Source organism: Camponotus floridanus, unplaced genomic scaffold (assembly GCF_003227725.1).
Source record: "Camponotus floridanus strain SB8 unplaced genomic scaffold, Cflo_v7.5 scaffold15, whole genome shotgun sequence".
NCBI lineage: Eukaryota > Metazoa > Arthropoda > Insecta > Hymenoptera > Formicidae > Camponotus > Camponotus floridanus.
This window is the reverse complement of record NW_020229270.1, coordinates 730,615-749,902: the sequence shown is the minus strand read 5'-3', so window position 1 is coordinate 749,902 and position 19,288 is coordinate 730,615. Positions and strand designations below refer to the sequence as shown.

The following is a 19,288-nucleotide window of genomic DNA, read 5'->3' as shown; positions in this document are numbered from 1 at the left end:
TGTCTCACGAAGAGAGGAGAGTCGTGCCAAGACCCGGCAAAACTGGAGCATCAAGAAGGAAAGAATTCGCGCGATCGAGGATACGAATTCGCAATTGGATATACGCAGGGACCAGCATCGTAAATGAGTGATATCTGGTGACATATCGGGCGGAGGTGACAAAATTGGGCGAAAACGCTCGCTCGATGAATTACAAACTGGTCTATGTTGATTTAATGCGATAACATCATCACGAATAAAATAATCCTATTAATAATAATAATAATTCTCTTCTAAATATATAATAATAATAATAATAATAATAATAATAATATATAATTTGTGTGTGGAGTGTGATTAAAATTTACCGTTTGTTCTAAATTTGAGAGAGATATATATCGTCGTATAAAAGAATCTATAAATATATGTATGTATACGTATATTTGTATACATGTATGTCGTTGATGAGATAATGATATAGAACGCCGCAGAAGAAGAGAAGGAAGGTGACACTTAACGACCAAACGAAAGTTGTCAATTACTATTTAATCGTCGTGTTAAAGTTTCCACAATTCAATTATTATAAATGTTAAAGTTGGTTCGTCTGTAGTTCCCTGTTAAATCTACCTCTCTTGAGTATCGACAACGAAAGCTCGAAAAACGGCCTACAAACAGTATCTATGCTGCGTGTCACCCGCAATTCGAAACCTCGACAATGATTGTACCTGGTTTGATAAGGTATTATATCTCCTTCTTCAAAGACAAGAGCGCCGTGTATCTCGTTTCAAAGGTAAGAGAAGGATTTATTTTTCAATTTGCCCGAACAGTTTCCATGGTGATAATTTTATATTCTCGGAGATCTTCTGCTAAGATCCTCGCTTACTAATTATAAAGTCAAATTATATTTTCCTGACATCGGGAAAAAAGGATCAGCTTTCGTTCGGCTTACTTTCAATAAAAATGTCAGCTGCATATTATTTCATATTGAACATGCATATATGTGATGTGCGCACGTGAAAAATTTTTCGAAAATTAAAATACCTCGGGCGCAGTGACATTTGACGTATAATTTGTCGAAAAGTTCGGTAAAACTCGGTATTGCAGCTGCAAGAGAGGATGCATACGTAACGCTTTTGAGTACGCGACGTGACGCGCCTCTTGATCCGAGCCGCGACTTTTATTTGCCTGCGTGCATCCGATACATGCCGCGATACATGTTGCGACGTCACATATATATCTGCCATTTTCCCTGCTGTCACAAAACCGGAACAGAACGGAACGAGGTGCATCGCGGCCGATTATTGCCGCACGCGTATACAATAGGTCTCCACAATGAAGCTCCATGCATTTGTCGTTGTCACGTTCGCTTACGGGCGGCATAATGTCTGCAAACAAGAACAACATTTGCCTCAATGTACCTATTGTTTTAAGAAAAATGTCGGGATAGTTCTCGGGGGGGGGAAGAAATGAATGTGAATGAGTCGCGTGCACGTGTTATCGTCGCATTATCCTCGTAGTAATTAATAGTTTGTCGGGCAAATTACGCATAGAATATTAATTATTAGTCGCGAGCTAATTTAATTTATCCGCGTGTCTCTTAATAAAGCACTAATTGTCTCTGAGCTTTATTTATATTATATCTCAATCACCTAACGAATGGTGATACTCGTTCGAAACTCGTGTCTTCGTGGGAATATTCGGTTACGTGACGTGATAACAAAGATGCTGTTGATCCTGCCAGATTCGAATCTTCTAATAAGTCTTCATCTAAACGCATTGCTCTTTCCGGAAAGTCTATCGCGCGCTATTTTCTGAAGCTTAGAGACGACAATTAAGAATACGACGTGGATCAAACTGTTGTAATTTGTTGCCGGAATATAACCGCTATTACAGCGAATGCTCCCTGATATTTTTTGCTCCTTTCTCTTCTGATCGTTTCCTTTTATCGCCGTCCACCCCGTTTTTTCCGCATCGTTGATCTCAATTACGTATCAGTCGGTTTGGTCGAACAGTAGACTTCTCCGTTACACGATGATCATTCTGTGGTCGTTTCCATTGAATGCCTACGACAAGGCGGAATAGCACTCAGTCGAGACAGTCGGCTTTCCGATCGACTTGATTGAATGGCCGCGGAAAATAGACGGAGGGATATAGTTAACGTGTAGCAATAATATGCAAATCAATCGACTGTCTGATTTTTCAAAATCATATTATTAAGGGAAGCGTATTCTATTTTATTTTAGTTTCATTAAATGGAGATGACATATTCAAAATTTATCGAAATATTCGAAGTATTCGAAGCAATCCTAATATATCGCTGCAGTTATTTTGTCAGACGTTTTTCTTGTAACATATTGTCATTTTAGTATATCTTCAATCAATTGTCAAAATCACTCTAATGTGAATCTTGAAATAGTAACTAGAGAATTTTTGAAGAATAGTTGACGTAAGATTTAAATAGTCTTGAATTAGTAACTAGAATTTTTTAAGAATAGGTGACGTAAGATTTAAAGACGATATGAAACCATTTGAAAAGCTGTTTATGGCTTTGCTAATAATTGTGATTAGTATTAAAAAGCGTGCAGACACGTGTCGCGATACTTGTTGGTGTATTTTCAGATTCATCAATGTAATAGCAAAGTTTATCTGCGCGTGTCTGAAGGCTTGTTGTGTTGGCTTTAATGTGTTTCGATTCACGCTTAGTGTTTTATGCAAATCCCGGAACACGGGCAACAAAGTAATGATACGACGCGTGATATCGTGACGTCGCGATAAGTAATATGCAGATGAGCGGCTTTGCTGGTGAGCTGAGCAGTTTTGTGCTACTTTTGGCATATTAAAAATATAACGGGGCACAAAACATCACACACTTTTCGGATCGATTAAACCGTAATGAAAATTCAACAGTCTTCTTTCTCGGCGTATTACGATGGTTAAGCTACTCGTGTCTATTAGTGCGCAACAAACGAGCCGGGAACAAACCGATGCAATTTCAGCTGAGCTAATTACGCGGTTGATGCCGATCGTTGCATGAAGCTGAACGATTCTATTCGACGTCGAGATATTTTTCCGTGGAAATCACTGCGCGCGATTACACGAGCGGTAGAGACGCAATTGTGCGAGAATCAAGATACGCGTTCGCGTTTATCGATCAAGACATGACAATGTAAAGGGAACGTAGGCGTGACCATCATGAAAATTGAATTATGAACTTTGCGCGACGTGTTAACGTTGCTCTTCTGTACGTAACGCCAGGCGTTAAACGATGATATAAACGGTCAGTCGGGTCCAGCAAACGTTATCTTTTAAAGTGTGAACAATCCCGATGCCACGTCGCCGAATATTCCAAATCGAATATCACCCCGCGCGTCACCCCTCTCTGACCTCGTGCTTTAAATATTTACAATCGATGCCAAGGGTTCAAGAGTCGTTGACTCCTTCTCTGTCTCTACTGCTCTCTTTTTTCCGTCTCTCTTGTTCGCTTCCGTTCGTCGGTCCATCTCGCCCTCTCGTGTGTCCGTCTCTCTTTCCTTCCACCCCTTTTCTCTCAGCGACCCTCTATTTTCACCCGCTTTTCTCTCCCCCTTCCTCGAATCTCTTATCGACTCTTCTTGTAGCCCATCTTCCTCGCTCTCTCGTGCTCGATTCTCCGCACTTTCCCCGATCGCCATTCTGCTTTATCTCTTTCTCACGTGGCCTCTCTGTTTCTCTCATCGAATACTCGAGTCTACTACTCGACTTCGGAAAAGCTGTCTTCCCTCACGTCAAGGCCGACTTATTTCGAACTCGAGATATGTGCAATGATATCGCAGTCCGCTCCCCAGAAGCTCGCTACCCAGAGACTTGCAAACTTTTCGCAATAAATATACGTATTTGAGAGAGCTCGAAGAATTGTTTCGACGGATATCGCGAATTCACGATTACAAGAAAATCGTGGTTATTTTCGTTAGAATTTATAGCGTGCACGTAAGAGTTATTTGAGGGCAGCCAGTGAAGGAAAATTCAATTTGTCTGGAGGTACAATGTTCGGATATTAATTTATTTTATCGGAAAAAGAGATTGATCCGCGAATGACGATAAACACATCGTGATAATTATGTTCGCATTTAGGTGAAGATATAAATAGTTACAATCTTTTTTGCATATAAAGTGATTTTTGCAGCGATAACGATGATATGTCATTACGTCTGCTCGGAACATGTTTTATCGTAGAAATATTTGAAATTGCGAAGAAAACTCATTCTGAAGAGGGCGAAGAGCACTTTTTTATTTCTCAAACTTTTCCATTCTGTCATCTATATCGTTTCTCAGATCTCTCGCCACAATTTTCCATCTTAAACAATTATACTCGATTTAAAAAATTTCTTGTCGCTACGTTCTGCTTTCGTTGACGATTATATTTTTCCAGAAACGATGTGTTTTCTCGCGGAATAACCACGTTCGTGTTTCAAAATTTGATTGTTATTTTTACGACTTGGCGAGAATCGCTAGATTGTCAGCGTTTGTGACAGTCGTGTCCTATTTTCTTCGTTTATCTCTATTATTTCCACTGTCGCTAGTTTCTCCAAGGAGGCAAGGATAAGCTCTCTGTGTATTTCGTAATTGTTCCTCCTGGTGTACTTTCGCCGCGGAATAATCCGGTTGTCGATGGGGACTTTTTATCTCGCTTCGTGAGCTTAAAGATTTTTTTATTTAAAACACGTGGATGACGACGGCGTCATTTAAATTTTATCTCACATTATATATACAGTACCGCTACGCTATAATGTTATTTAATTTTATAAAAATGGAAGCTGCTCTGTGTCAGAGTCATCGACGTAATTAGAAACCTCCGGTAAATCTTGATTATTAAAAGAAAAATGTGTCATACATATTTTGCTGGAAATATATATTTGCGTGGAAATTGATGACATACGACAAATTTAATTTGCAGAAATTTATCTCGGTGATATTACGATTGTCATATTATAATTAATCTAGACTAGTTTTGATTAAATCACTGAGGACTCAGGAACGACCTGCCTTCGAAAAAACTGAGCATTTCATTTAATCTGTGTCAGCGTTAATTGTAACTTTTCTTAATCTGCATGTCACACCGAAAGACACTATTACGCAGCCCGCATTTGACCTCTCAATTTTACATTCGTAAATCTCGCGTGAACTTGCAACACTGCGACCTGCAAGCGTCACTAACTATTATTTTTTCATGAAAATGTTTCGTGTATTTTCAATGCTCGGTTGCAACAATACGTCACTACCAAATCAATACCTTTCTGTTTACCGCTCGTTATTTATTTTTTGCTTTACACTTAAAAATACTGCATCATAAATTTGTTGAATGCAAATCCCATATAAATATCGAATTTATATCTATTTGCAACTACCGCTGTTAATCCGAACAATTCTGTTATCGCAGTTTTATTGCTGTCAACAAACAGGATTAGGTACTATTCCACGGTAACTTTATAGCAATAACTGTGATATGTCACTCGAATTTTTCAATATTTAATGATTTTTGTACGATTCGAAACTCTCATCTGCACAAAAGGTCACATTTTGGTTATATATCCCTTAAAGCTGCCAGCACTTTGGAATCGTGAATTTTGGATATGAATTGTTACCTCGTAACTTTTTGTATCTTTAATTACAATAACAGACTATCGCAGTTTATCTTCTCTCTTCTTTTCTCTGAAATATCGTAACAAAGTTTACGAGATATCGAGCTCTTTCAATAAATTGGGTAAATTATCTGATAGTATAATTTATCAAAGTTTGATAAATTAATAATGCAGCAGTCAATGAGTCGGTGCAAAGCAGATGATATAGAAGATATTGACGAGATTTCAATGTACGTCGCGCCGGAATAAACCATCAACCGTCGAGTTCGTAATAGAAATATCCTAGCATTTGAAGAGTTGTCATTGATTTTGTATTCCGCGAGGTTCGCCATTGTGGAAAAACTGAATTTATTGCGCGAAAGCGCATTACGCGAACCTCAAACCGAATGGGCTTGGAATTTACGAAATTGGCTAGAATTCACAATTCGCCACAATAGCTTTAGAAATGAAATATTCTCATGATTATATTCGCTCGAACTTTGATTTCATCAATTTATTTCTGATATATTTTTACGAGAAAGAAAAGCTCTGTGTATTTTCTTTTTTTTTAGCTAATGACCGAAAACGTTATAATTTCGACGTGTTCCATTTTCGACGCTATAAATACGCATTGTCGTAGATAAAAGAATATAAAATGTACTGTCATAAATAAAAGAATACTTTGGAGCGACTCTGATTCATTATAATTTCAGAAACAATTTACTGAAATATCGCTCGTTTGACCCATGAATGTAGGGCTCCGAAAAATCTGATTCTTGAGTATTTTCTCGACTTATTACATTCCGATTTGATGCGACAGCGGCCAGGACTGTTTTGCACGACTCATCCTTTAAATCCCATTATTCAGGAGAGAATGCAATAGAGTAGAGACATCTCGTATTTCTGCTCCTACCCTCGTCTTTGGAGCAGTCTGTCTCCCTTTCGTTGTTTTTCATCGGGATACATGTATATACATATATATGAAAATAACTCGGAAGATCAAAAGGTTTCGGGGCTATTATGCGACAGTTCCGCAGATTGCATTGTTGAGCTCCTTCCCCTTTCTCCATTCGTTTCTTTTTTCATGGCGTTGCATTCTACGAGCACGCGCGTACTCCGATTATATTGCACACAAAAGGATGATCGGCTTGGAGTAATGTAATCTCCTCTTGAGGAGACATGATTCGATAGGGGACAGAAAGAGGATGCACGCCGGTGTTTCGTACCGACGGTGAGAACGATACAACTTGCATCATCACGCCGGGAACAGAAGTGCATTCTCTTATCCAGAGCGCGCAAGCTTGCGCTTTAGTAGGATTCTATTAGTGCGAGAATTCCAATTACCTTTAACGCTATTAGGCGATCTTAGAGAGGCATCGAGTTGAGTCATTAAATAACTGGCGAGCTATGAAAATAGCTGATTACAATTTTACTCCACGAAAATATTCAGAGCGAGAAAAATAATATTATCCTAGAGCGTAAAAATTCATTAATTATTTAATATTTTATTTAAAAAGATCATCTTTATTAACATTACAATGAATGAACGTGAAGGATGATTTCTGTGCAATAATAAAAGAAAAGAAACTTTTCGGTTTTCCATCCATCCATTAAAAACAACACGCTTTTAAAAATCTATATATATTCTTTTACGTAGTATACTTATCTAGTATGCTTTAGCGTATTTGCTCAACAAAAGGTACATTCAACAATGGGTTTTCTATGTTAATTAGCGTATATCTGCTGGCGCAAAAATTTCGGTCACGAACGATCGTATGAAATCTACACGAAGAAAAACAGTGAAATGTCGGCTGCGAGGCTAATTCATAAAATTGACGTTGATATTAGAAGAGATGATTAATCTTTCTCGGCCTGAAGCGCGCGAAAAACGAGGACGTGGATTACAGATAGAGCCCGTTATCGTTCTCGCCATCCGTAGCCTGATGACTCTCAGCACTTTTCATCGAACGAGAAAAACAGTGAGAGCACAGATGTATTAACGACTCGAGCGTTTAGGACGCTACACCTCCATTTTATCTTTGGACTCCGCGTCGCGATACCGTCCTAACGATGTTTTCATGCTGTCGTCTAATGAAGCGACACGGCTGATACCGGCGATGGAAAGAAATTGCGTCAGCGCGACATCGTTACGGTGATAAACAACGCGGAAAAACGAAAATTGAAAACGGACGCTGCGACTTGTTCGATTCAGTTGTTGTTTCGTTTGTATCTCGAAAATGTTGGATGTATTATTTCGAATTTCACGCTGACATCCCATACGCGCGTGATATGTCTTCATTATTTCGCTTTTCGCAATTTTCGATATTACGAGCGCCATTATAAAGTTATACATGAAATGAAAAATGCTAATAACGTCATCAATGTATCGATTTATTTACTTATAATAATTAAAATTAAAAATTAATTATCATTATCTCGACATATTTCATGTTTCCTCACGAAAGATATCGGTTGAATAAATATTTGGGACAACGCGATTAAATTTCTCCATAAAATGAGATAATAAATACAAAATGAAAATTAGAAATGTATTTATAAAATTTAGACGGGAAATAAAGACGGGAAATATAAAAATTTTAGATAGATTACGATATTAAATAATTAAATATCAAAACTCGCGGGTTATAAGTCATAAATAAATAATTACGAAAAAAACTTGGTACCTTTCCTACCTATTTAATAATTTATTTATAATTTTATAATTTCACATTTATAATTTTTGTTCTTTATTTATTATCTCATTTTATAGAGAAATTCAATCGCAATCTCTCAAATATTTACCCAATCGGTATTTTTTGCGATGAAACATGAAATGTTACGATAATGAGTTAATTGATTTTTAATTTTAATTATTAAAAATAAATAAATCAATAAATAAGCTTAATATATAAATTAATTTTTTTAAATTTTAAGTAATGAAAATAACTAATTTTTGTTATATAAACAATATTTCTATGATAAAAGGTTTATACTATTTGCCCGTTCTATTTCTCTTATGTACATGATAATATCTGAATCATATCATTCGCAAGAGTTGCCTTTGGAAAATTTATTGTCGTACCAATGCATCATATGCAATCTGCCGACCTCGATGCTATCTCACATTTTCACAATTTGTCCAATAATTGATCGCGATTATTGCTTCCTGAACGCAATCCTCTTACGGCTAAAGTTTTCGATGCAAATACATGCGAAAGAATCTTACAACTGCAATCGATTAGTTCGGTCTTTTTTTGCTCTTTTCACTACGTCAAACTTTCGCGTAATTTCTTTGATCGAAATCAAATGGGTCTCTTAAAATTTTTCAACATTATTTGACATTATAATAATTTTGCATCGCCATTTTGTATACGTGATTCGAATCAAATGTTATCAGATTTTATTATGCGATCTTGATATCGAGTGAATGAAATATTGTATATCAATATGCATCGAATTTTACGAATATTCGTCAATCAAATGTATAGAAACTGCTCCTTGCACGTCTCGTATCGTTCAATAATCCCGTGCTGTGCATATCCGCGTCAAATTTGTTGAATAAACGTCACTGAAGAGGATCGCGTTTAGCCGCACGCATCAGAAAATTGTATAACTTGTCGAGAAGATTATGTATGACTGCAGTCTATCCATCTACAGTACGCGAGGGAGAACTTTATGGAAACTCTAGACGTTTGTGCCCTCTTCACATTTTCCCTTGTTTCCTTGAACGATAAATCTTATCGTACATCGCTTGCATCTCACGAGCACAATCTCGGACGAATTTCTTTCCAATTTTCTGCCTGCACTAGAAAAAAATTTATATATATATATATATTTATAGCGCATTCTTTTACTTTTTCTTCGTTTATTTTCTAGTGCGGTTAACCGACATATGTTGAAATATCGAAGTCAAGCAATGCAATTGCAATTTTAATCCTGAGTCACGTTTCTCGTTTTCTTTATAAGGTGAGACTGCGCAGATCCCCTAGACAGACGAATATGCTTTATACTTGAGACTACGCAGAGAATTAACTTTCTTATGCCTATTTTATTATATATATATGCTCCGAGAGATGCAAGAGAGAGAGAGAGAGAAAGAGAGAGAAAGAGAGATCTCGCCCCACTTTCTGTATGCGCGAATGACACTTGACGTTGTTGGAAGTTTTGTGAAATAACTCGAGGAAATGCACATAGAACCCGGGAGCTTTTGCACATAATGAAACTATGCAGACACTACTCACGGATTCTTGTAAGTCCGCGGACGGGATGGACGTGCGATTTAAGTGAGTTACACCCGGTCTCGTCAGAAAATTTCATTAGCAAGCTTAACCAACTATGCTGCGGAATAATTGCACGATGCAGCTATTTCATAACGATACAACTATTATATGCAATTTTAAATAATGAAATAATTTTCGTTTTTTTCCTCTTCTCTCCTCCTATAAAACGGAGGGAGGTAAACAAGTTAATGAAAATAACTTTGTAAGTATACAAAACACTAATGCTGTACATAAATATTTGCATCATGTCCCGATCGGTTGACTAAATTGCGAAATAATTACTACATATATTATACTCTTTTGCATGCAATTCATTATTATTTCTTCTTTTTATCCATTTTCCGTTTTGAATTATACGCCACTAATGCAAATACATAGAACATAGAATAAAATGATTAAATTATAAAATTTGCAACTGATTATTAATTATTGTTACTATTTTGATATTAATTAAATAAATAATATTTAACCGATTAATTGTGTTGACTATGATGTACGTATTTTATTTTCGTGCAACAATACGTTTTAGTCTATAGTCTTCAAGATGAATGATGCCGCAAAACACGATCGTGTCCATAAAAAAAATATCCTATTTCATCCAACGAAGCCATCGATCTTCCTCACGTGTCCTTCTCGATGGATACGTGATTACAGTTAATAAATTGCGATCGGACGCAGAACACTTTAATGCGCAAGAGCATCTCGTTTAATTTCAAGCGAAATATAATAGATAACATTGTACAAGTGAAAATAATAGTGAGCAAATTAATCGTCCTAATAACACAAAGTAAAAATTGAATAGACTTGTACAAATATATTCGCGTATATGTACATTCGCGCTATTTTCCCACTGAAAATATCCTTTCTCCCTCTGCGGTTTCTCGCAAAAATAAATATTGAAGAGATATATGATTTCTTGTTTTCTTTTTCGCTATTCGACCCGTAGGGAAGCTAGTTATATCGTGAATCGCAAGAGCTTGTTTTCGTTATATATAATTTTTCAAATGTCGCATACGATTTTCCAAAATTCAAAAATGCACAACAATATTTCCTCTCTCGGATGGCTGAGTTGACATTAATATTATGTACATACAAAAACGCACAGACATAATGATATGTATATTTTAAAATATTAAAATAAATACAGTAAATAAATAAGTAAATAAATAAATATATACACACACGGATCGGATGCAGAATGTTTTAATGTGCAAAAACAACTCGTTTAATTTCGAGTTAAGAGAAAAGAAGCAAAAAGGAACTTAAACTATATAAATTATAAAGTTAATTAAGATTCCGAGAGCAAAATCCTGAAAGATTTAGCGAAAGTATGCAACATATATTCGTTCTTTTCTAATTTATAAATTACGCTCCGTTATTCAGGAAGCTCCGCAAGTAATTCTTCCGCGACCATGGTCAATATTTTCCTTCTTCATTCATCGACGTATCCGAGCTATGAGACTGCTCAAGATCGGAATCCAGATTAAACGGAATCCTTGAATTAGCGCGTTCCTTCCAGGGTCGTGCTTATTGCCTCACCTTGAGAAACGTTAGAAAAGGAGAGCGTGCAATAAATATTGAATCAACACAGTGAAGAGATATCTTTATTGTTAGAAGTCGGATTGATGCCATGACATAACACTAATGACAAATATGTTTGCAAAAGAGAAGAAAGAAGCAACTTTTACGAAAAGGAAAACGCGAATATAAAGCCATGTATCACGTTTTATCGAAGTTATCTCTTTTTACTTCTTTGGAACTCTATCTACATATATAAATATTCATGATTCTGATATTTTAAATATTACAGAAGTGATTTTTTGGGATTATCCGGCGCGCGCAATCTTGCTTCTAATTATTCAGCTAGCGATACTTTCATTTATGTGAAGAAAAATAATATATATGTGTTATTTTAAATTCTATCTAAATAATAATTGCGAATCCTATGCAGTATAATTCTGTATAATATTTTTGCATGCGTAAACATGTTCCTTCACTTATTTTTTCAAATTCTTATAGTTCACTCGTTATTTTCTTTTCTTACCATTTTATAAGTTTATATTTACTACAAGGACTTTAGAAAGGTTGCCTTAGATTAATAATAACTGCTTTAGCACGTTTTTTTCTCTTTCTTTTTCCCTTCTTTATTCTGATAAGCGGATAAATTTAATTGCGTCTCGTTCCATGCGAAATGTTTTGCTTGGAACTTGAGGCAAACCAGAGACGAAAAAGCACGATTGCGCGATCGCGAGTCAGGATAACAGCTGACATTATTGCGCTTCATGGATATTCAGGGCCACGCTGTAATCTCTCCATTTGAATATCCGGTTTGTGGCCTCTCCCGGGCCTGGAGTTTGTACTGTACAAGGTGCAAGGGGCAATCCAGCCACTAATTCGATAGAAGCACGTAGACAACTGAATATTCTCTATTCTTCCTCTCCTCTTCTCTGCAGTAAAATCGTAAAATTTAACTTATCATGTCGGAGAAGAACATTTTTTATGACGCTCACGTTTTCGATTCACTCGATTCTTGAATAAAGCCGACAAATGAAGGTACGTTCTCGCGTCAGTACGTCCGCAATGTGACAGCTCATTAGAAAAATTAAAAAGGATATTACGGCGTGGTTAGAGAAATACGAGATGGGAATCTCGCAATGGGATTATCGAGAATAACGAAAGGGGAAACTCGGTTTTATCACATCACGTATATCTACTTTCGTTTCCGACGAGTCTTCTTGTCAGGTTGAGTACAACAAGAGTCCCTAACGTTTTTCTCTTCGTCGTCACCTCGCCCAGAAACAGAAAGAACATCATTTACGCGGGTTTAGAAGTGAAGTAAAGCAACTGGGAAATACTTTCGTGGTTCGTTACTTGATACTTTGAGTACACGAGTCGAACGGCCATTAATCGATCGCTTCGTGTTCGAGGCAACGCGAGCCGTCTTGAGATTTTCGAAAAATGATCCGTTACGATGAGTTCGAGGGGAAAAATTCTCCCATCGAAGCAAAGGTTAACGATCTCGAGATTCGCTCTTTGTATTGATTTATTTTGCAGTAAATACGAAACAAACAAAATTGATCATGAGACCTTAAACTTTCTCGGACATGGTAAACCTCGGGACTATTATTATACTGCCGAAAGTTGCGGAGAAGGATCCCACTCTCAAATATAAAGTGAAGTAAAGTTTCGATTCATGAGTTCTTCAGCAGTTTGAAAGATTGCTCCCGTTACCGTCAGCCCTCGCGGCGCCGTTAATCGGTTCACTAACTGTGAATCGTTGTAAAATTGCTGAAGTTCAACGCTTAAACTTTTTCAAGTCTTGTTCTATGTCTACAGAATGTATACTCGATAAAATGACGTAATTCGATTTTTGGAGGGAAGCGAATATCATTAAGTAACTAACCATCATTATGTTTATTATGAAAATGGACACCCTAAAACCCGGAAAGATATCAGATACCGTTCTGGCTCCAACCAGCCACGACTGTATGCTTCTCTCTTGTTCATCGAAGCGAAACGAGGAGCCAAGAAGCGATGGATAGCATAGAGGGTTGAAAACTAATTGTTCCGTTGGTTGACTATTCCGAAACACTAGGGACAGAGTAATGGACTGGCCACGTTTCGAACTGTCGTATACGTATAACAGCTAGACAATTCACCGACATCGATCGAGGTCAAGTAAGCCCGATGAACAAAACGATGAGTTTATTCCTCCTCGGCCACGTATATCCGTCGATCAGTTTGCCTGACACGCAGAAATAATCGGTCATCTCGTAAAGTCTCGCGGTCTGTCTGTTGCCAAAGCACTGAAATTCTACGTGTTTTCTTAGTTTTAAAGGATTACTTACTTATTGAGCCTTCAATCTGATGAGCCAATGCGATTTGCAGTAAACAGCTTTTGCGAGGAATTCGAAGAGATTAAAGTTTTGATTGAATTTCCTCAATTCTGATTTCAGTCGCCACATAAGATGTTCTAAGATCGTGCTCTTTTTATTTGAATATTATATTGACATTAATACATGTATAAATATACGTTTATTATTCATAACGGCTACGTTTGACGAGATTTAGTAAATAATCCGCAACTATGTGAAAGCGAATTATTGCCTCATCCATCTTGCAAGACCCATCGCGTCTCTTGCAAACTTGGAATTCAGGCTTTGCTGGATGGTTTAGGGATTCAAGGCTACAAGTTTTAGGATCCTTCCTTCCTTCCTTCCTTTTGAAAGAGCAAATGGGTTAACGGTCTCAAAGCAAATCGATTCCTCTTCCCATTATACGTGCCGTTCGGTGTCGACTTTTTTTTATCGACTTCTTTTCGATCCTCGAATTCCTCTACAAGTAACTACCGTCATCCGAAAAGAAAATGATTGCCCTAATTAATCTTCTAGTTACTGCACAATCATCTTGCGATTCTTTATTTTAATAAATTCTTTATTTTAATAAGCAGCTTGCGAAGCTTGTGTTTTCTAGCTATATAATATCTCGTGAGTTAAATGCAAAAAGTTCGTAATTAAAATTTTTGCCAATAATATAAATTATTCATTTCAATATTGCATTTATCTCTGGTGCGCAAAAATTTCTCTATCGATATTTTATATATAAAAAATAACACTATGAATAAAATATATTTATGTTAAATTATTATATTGAATATATATATTTTACGTGTTAAATTGTAAAATTTTAACTATGAATATTATATTTGCAATGAGATATTGTGCAATTTTTCACGATTATTCTGCATATGTAGATAAAACAAATGGACATACTAACGACATTCGCCATATTGACGCGGATGGAAGTTTGACAAGTGTATATCTCGTCGCGGATGCTTTGATTGAATTAATTGCGAGAGCATAAAATATTCAACCAACGCTGACCGTAACACAACGGCCAAGTGGACCAAGCACTTTGTTATGCCGGATCATTTGAAAGTTTTAACATCTGTTGACCAAAGCACTGCGGCAAATATCTGGGCTTGCTTTAATCCTGTTCTTGTTACCGACAGAAAATTAATTAATAATGTTTATGGATAACGGATAATAATGGCTGCCCGCCGTGATACGCCTCGTCGTACTCTTGATCGCCGATATATAAATTTAAATATTAAAGCATCGTTATATCATCGATAATAACAATCACGAGTGTGTGATTGGCATTCGTTAGGCTCGTAAAGATACTGAACAAATATTGAATTTTCGCTCCCGCGACTCTTGATTTGCTATGCACATCGTTTCAAACCATGTATTCGAATAATCACGATGTCGTGTGATGATACTAACTCAATATACTATATATGTATGCATAATATGATCCGGGATAATTCCGCCTCAGAGGGATACGTTTAACCGTGCCTTTTGCGCGAATATATGGATTCGGGCCGCGTGTCTCGATGATCATCTTCGGAAATCATGCGTCGCGACATCATTAAACCTATGTCACGTTCCATCAAATAATGGAACCATCGAAGCGAACACATATCTGTTGGTTCTCAATTGTACGTTCGTAATTTACCTCGCTAACGAACTTGCACGTCGTAAAGATACGAGTACATCGTGAATGCAAGTTACAATACGACGCGAAGCGATGTTATACCTCTTGCCGCAGAATGTCAGAACCTTTTTAATACACGTGTGCGTAGGCGTCCCCAGGTTACTGATAAAATTAATTGCATGCGTTCGGAGATAAATGTTATACTTGTTTGCGCAAAAGTGTCAATAACAGAAGCGAGATGAAACACCTTACTGAAAAGGCCACACGTGCCACGAGGATTGTGCGCGAGGGTACCCTTTTGGGCGAACAATGTAAAAGTTTCAATTAAAACTTTTATGTCACTGTGGGGCACATGTGATAATTAATTCGTGCTTAATTCGCATCCGTTTGTCTGCCATTTGAAATATACGAGCGCCTTCGCGCAGAGTTTTGTTTCCTCTCTCGGGACGTAATAATATCCAATTCAGAATTTCATTCGAATGCATCGCGCGGGTACGCAAAATTTTACGATTCATCTGGAATAATCGCAATGCGTGCGAAATATCGCATTGCTTTCCTCGTAAAAAAAAAAAAGTACTGCTCGAATTTATCGTTAAATAATTTTCACATATATGATTTTCTGTAGACTAACTGCGCATAAAATAATTCTTTCAACCTGAAATATATCCAATAATTATTCGCATTTTTCTTGTTGAAATATTTCCAATAATTATTCGCATTTTTCTTGTTGGACATTTTGCGAAAAATAATGCAAATAAAAATTTGAAACCACGAAAAGTTTCCTCCGGCATTTTTTTGGCTTTACGAATTTAAAATGAATTCGAAAGCAACTGTCACACGATTGGAAGTCGGCCGAGAATGCAAATCCACGATTGCTCTTTTTCCTCGCGATGAACTCCAATGAAATCGATTTTTTTTTCTAATTGTGGTAAAGGCTACGGTCAAACTGGAAGCATATGGTGAAAAATTGTCCTCGCATCAAGTCAAAGTTTAAATCGCTATTTTATAAAGGGGAAAAAGTTTTTCTTCAGCTTGAAGCATGGCGACGAGAGGTCTCGAGAAGAACAAAGGGAAAGAGGAAACACTCCAAGGAATATTTTCAAAAGAAAATTCTTACGTCGAGACGCAACGAAAGCCTTAAGAGAGAATATCGTTCCCTATACAATTTCAGCGAAAAAATTGCGAATTCTTTGATAATTCTTGTGAATAAAACTATGTATATATCTCGATGTTTAATAAAAACATTGGCTCTTTTATAAGTTTCTTTAGAATCGATTTATCTGATTACGAATGCGAAAATTATTGCGCAACAATATATAAATTTAATCATTTAGTCTATCTTATTTAAATAAATACGAGCTGCATTGAGTCTTGAAGTATCATAAACGTTCGAAATTTTTAGAAGTACAATTTATTTAAGAATTTAATTTAATTTAACGCTCTAATTAGTGTTACTACCTACGTTATTTAATATCTTGCAGTGCATTTGAGAGCCGCTAATAATTTTCTTTCGGTCTTAACTGTCAAGTAGTCGCGTATGGTTTAATAAATCGAGATCCGTTAACTTAGAGATGATATTAAATCTATAAATTTCCCCGTACAAATGCACAAATTTCTCCACCGACGCGCGAATTTTACACGAGATATCACCCGATAAAACGCTCGATTATGCCAATTATCTGTTACAAGCATGAATATCATGAAGACACTTTTGTTCTAAAACAAACTTTATAGCGCCTATATCAGCGCTTGTTCAGAGATTAATTCATAACTCCACTTGATAACAGCGCTTTGCCGACTCTGCCCGTATCAGCCCGAGCAGTCATAAACCTCCGACCGGAAGTTAAGGCACACCAACGTACACACTGGCGATAACGAGCTTGGTATTGCGATTGTTTGTACTACGCTTCTGGATACAAGCTTAATAAAATGAAGTCCAATTATGTTTGAAGCAACTAAAGAATTAATGGCGAAAAATCAATTGCAAGGCGCATTAATTTCATGCATTTCGATCAAGAATCGTAATGAAACATACAACAATTCGTTTCGATTTATTTCCTTTCCGTTGCAAAAGAATGAATTAATGATCACGAATGATAAGTGATGGAGTAGTAAAATTCTTGTAGCTTTCTCAAACGGGTCAGTTATTCACGAACTTCTCCAACTGGAAGTGGAAGACCGATCGGCACATGTGGCCTGATTCCTCTGCATTGATCAAATGCATTCGCGTGAACGCGCGTTTCCCAAGTTTTGACATAATTCTATCCCATGCGACATGTCGTCTCGCGGAGATTTGATCACGCGGACGGCTTCTTTCCTGGCCGGAAGCAGGGATGATTCTGTTATGCTAACTATTGAAACTGTTGCTCGAAGCGATGTCACATGCTTTGTCTTTGTCTTCCGGTCGCTCGATTGGTCGAGCGCGCACAATGAAAAAATTCTTCGCGTGTATTCTCTTCAGAGATGTACGGTTCCTTTGAAAATATACCGGCAATACGTCTCTCGATCACCGATGAGAGGCTTTAGCTAGCGAAGTTGGATGAGCACTCTCAGAAAAAAGAAAGAGCTACTTTAATTCTTTCGAGACGAAAAGATTCTATTCCAAGTTATCGATAAAAGCCTTTGCCGGAGTTATTAAGAATCAAAAATTGAATTCTATGATATTGTCAATGATTACTGGTGTATTTTAGGATAATATTATATTTTAAAAGAAAGCTATAATTATATATAATAATTATGTATATATAAACTTTCAGTGTTCTCTAAAAGTGTTAATCTAATGGCATATAAATACATCAGAAGCTCTGTTGATTGTTCACTTTTCGTCCTCCTTATTTATTAAACAGTATTATTCCAATTCGCCTTTAGAGTAACGACCAACCACCAGTCAGGCAGAGTGTAACGCAATTATTTAGCGAGTAACGCGAAACTTTCGACTTGTTTCTATGCAAGATACGTAGATGGTTTCCTCAATCCCGGGATTTCGGAAAACCTGGGACTACCATCCTGACTATCCGACCATTTCGTCCTTGATGCCAGGAAAGTTCTTCCTCCCTTCGTGGCTTCATCGTGTGTCCGAATTGCAAAATATTCAGTAATTTCGTGGAAGCTCCGGTCCCTTGCGGAAATTTTGCGAATCCCCCATAAGCCGAGCTGCAGCTGTTATAAAGGCTTTAAGTAGGGTCGGATTAAACAAGTAACTGCATTCATCTCGAAAATTAATAAAAAAATGTACGCCACTGCTACGTGAACGATAGTACCCTATACCTTTGTGCGTATTTCAGTCGCGTCTTTTCTGCGCGTTTATCCAGATGAACAAACAGGCGATGAATACAGTACGTGTCATTGCGACAACATCTGTACGTTTTGTGCAAATGCTCATTGTGTGTATAAACGGCATTTACTCACTTTCAGCTTTTCATCTGCATGTCTAGTGAATAATTAGGTAAATACTTTGTAGCTAAGTTTACTTTGCATTGTGAGCATCTGCTGCGTCGTGACTCAGCCCGCGATGTTTTCTTAGGTTTCTTGCAGAATCGGAAACTCGAGAAATTGAACTCTCTGTTTGCGAATAATCTCACAAGCTGAATAATAGAGCTATCTTTACTGGCGCGGCACGATTGAAGGTATAACGTATGCATTCAACATCGCAAAAGATATTTAAAGGGTCTTTAAAATTTAAAGAGCCTCAAATATCGATTCGCGAAAATGTTTTTAATCGCAATTTAATCGTAATCAATGTGTGACAGGGACAAACGTCATTGCGAGTTCTACTTTCTTTTCTCGGACACACGGTTACAATATTGATCTATAGTAACGAAATTACGCTCGCTTGCTTGAAATTACATTTAAGCTCGAAAGGAAAGAGGAAAGTACATGGAGTAAATTGAATTCGAGTCCGCGTCTTACAGGAACACCTTTAAGGAAAGGAAGCGG

General features: G+C 37.0%; 1 protein-coding gene across 1 annotated transcript in view; it reads left to right on the top strand.

The window, feature by feature from the left end:
* Positions 1-427: 427 nt before the first annotated feature.
* Positions 428-19,288, top strand: part of LOC105254874 — an 82,331-nt gene continuing 63,470 nt past the window's right edge. The window contains exon 1 of the mRNA XM_025406601.1: positions 428-769. The gene's annotated coding sequence lies outside the window, so the exon portion shown is untranslated. The remainder of the gene's footprint in view (positions 770-19,288) is intronic.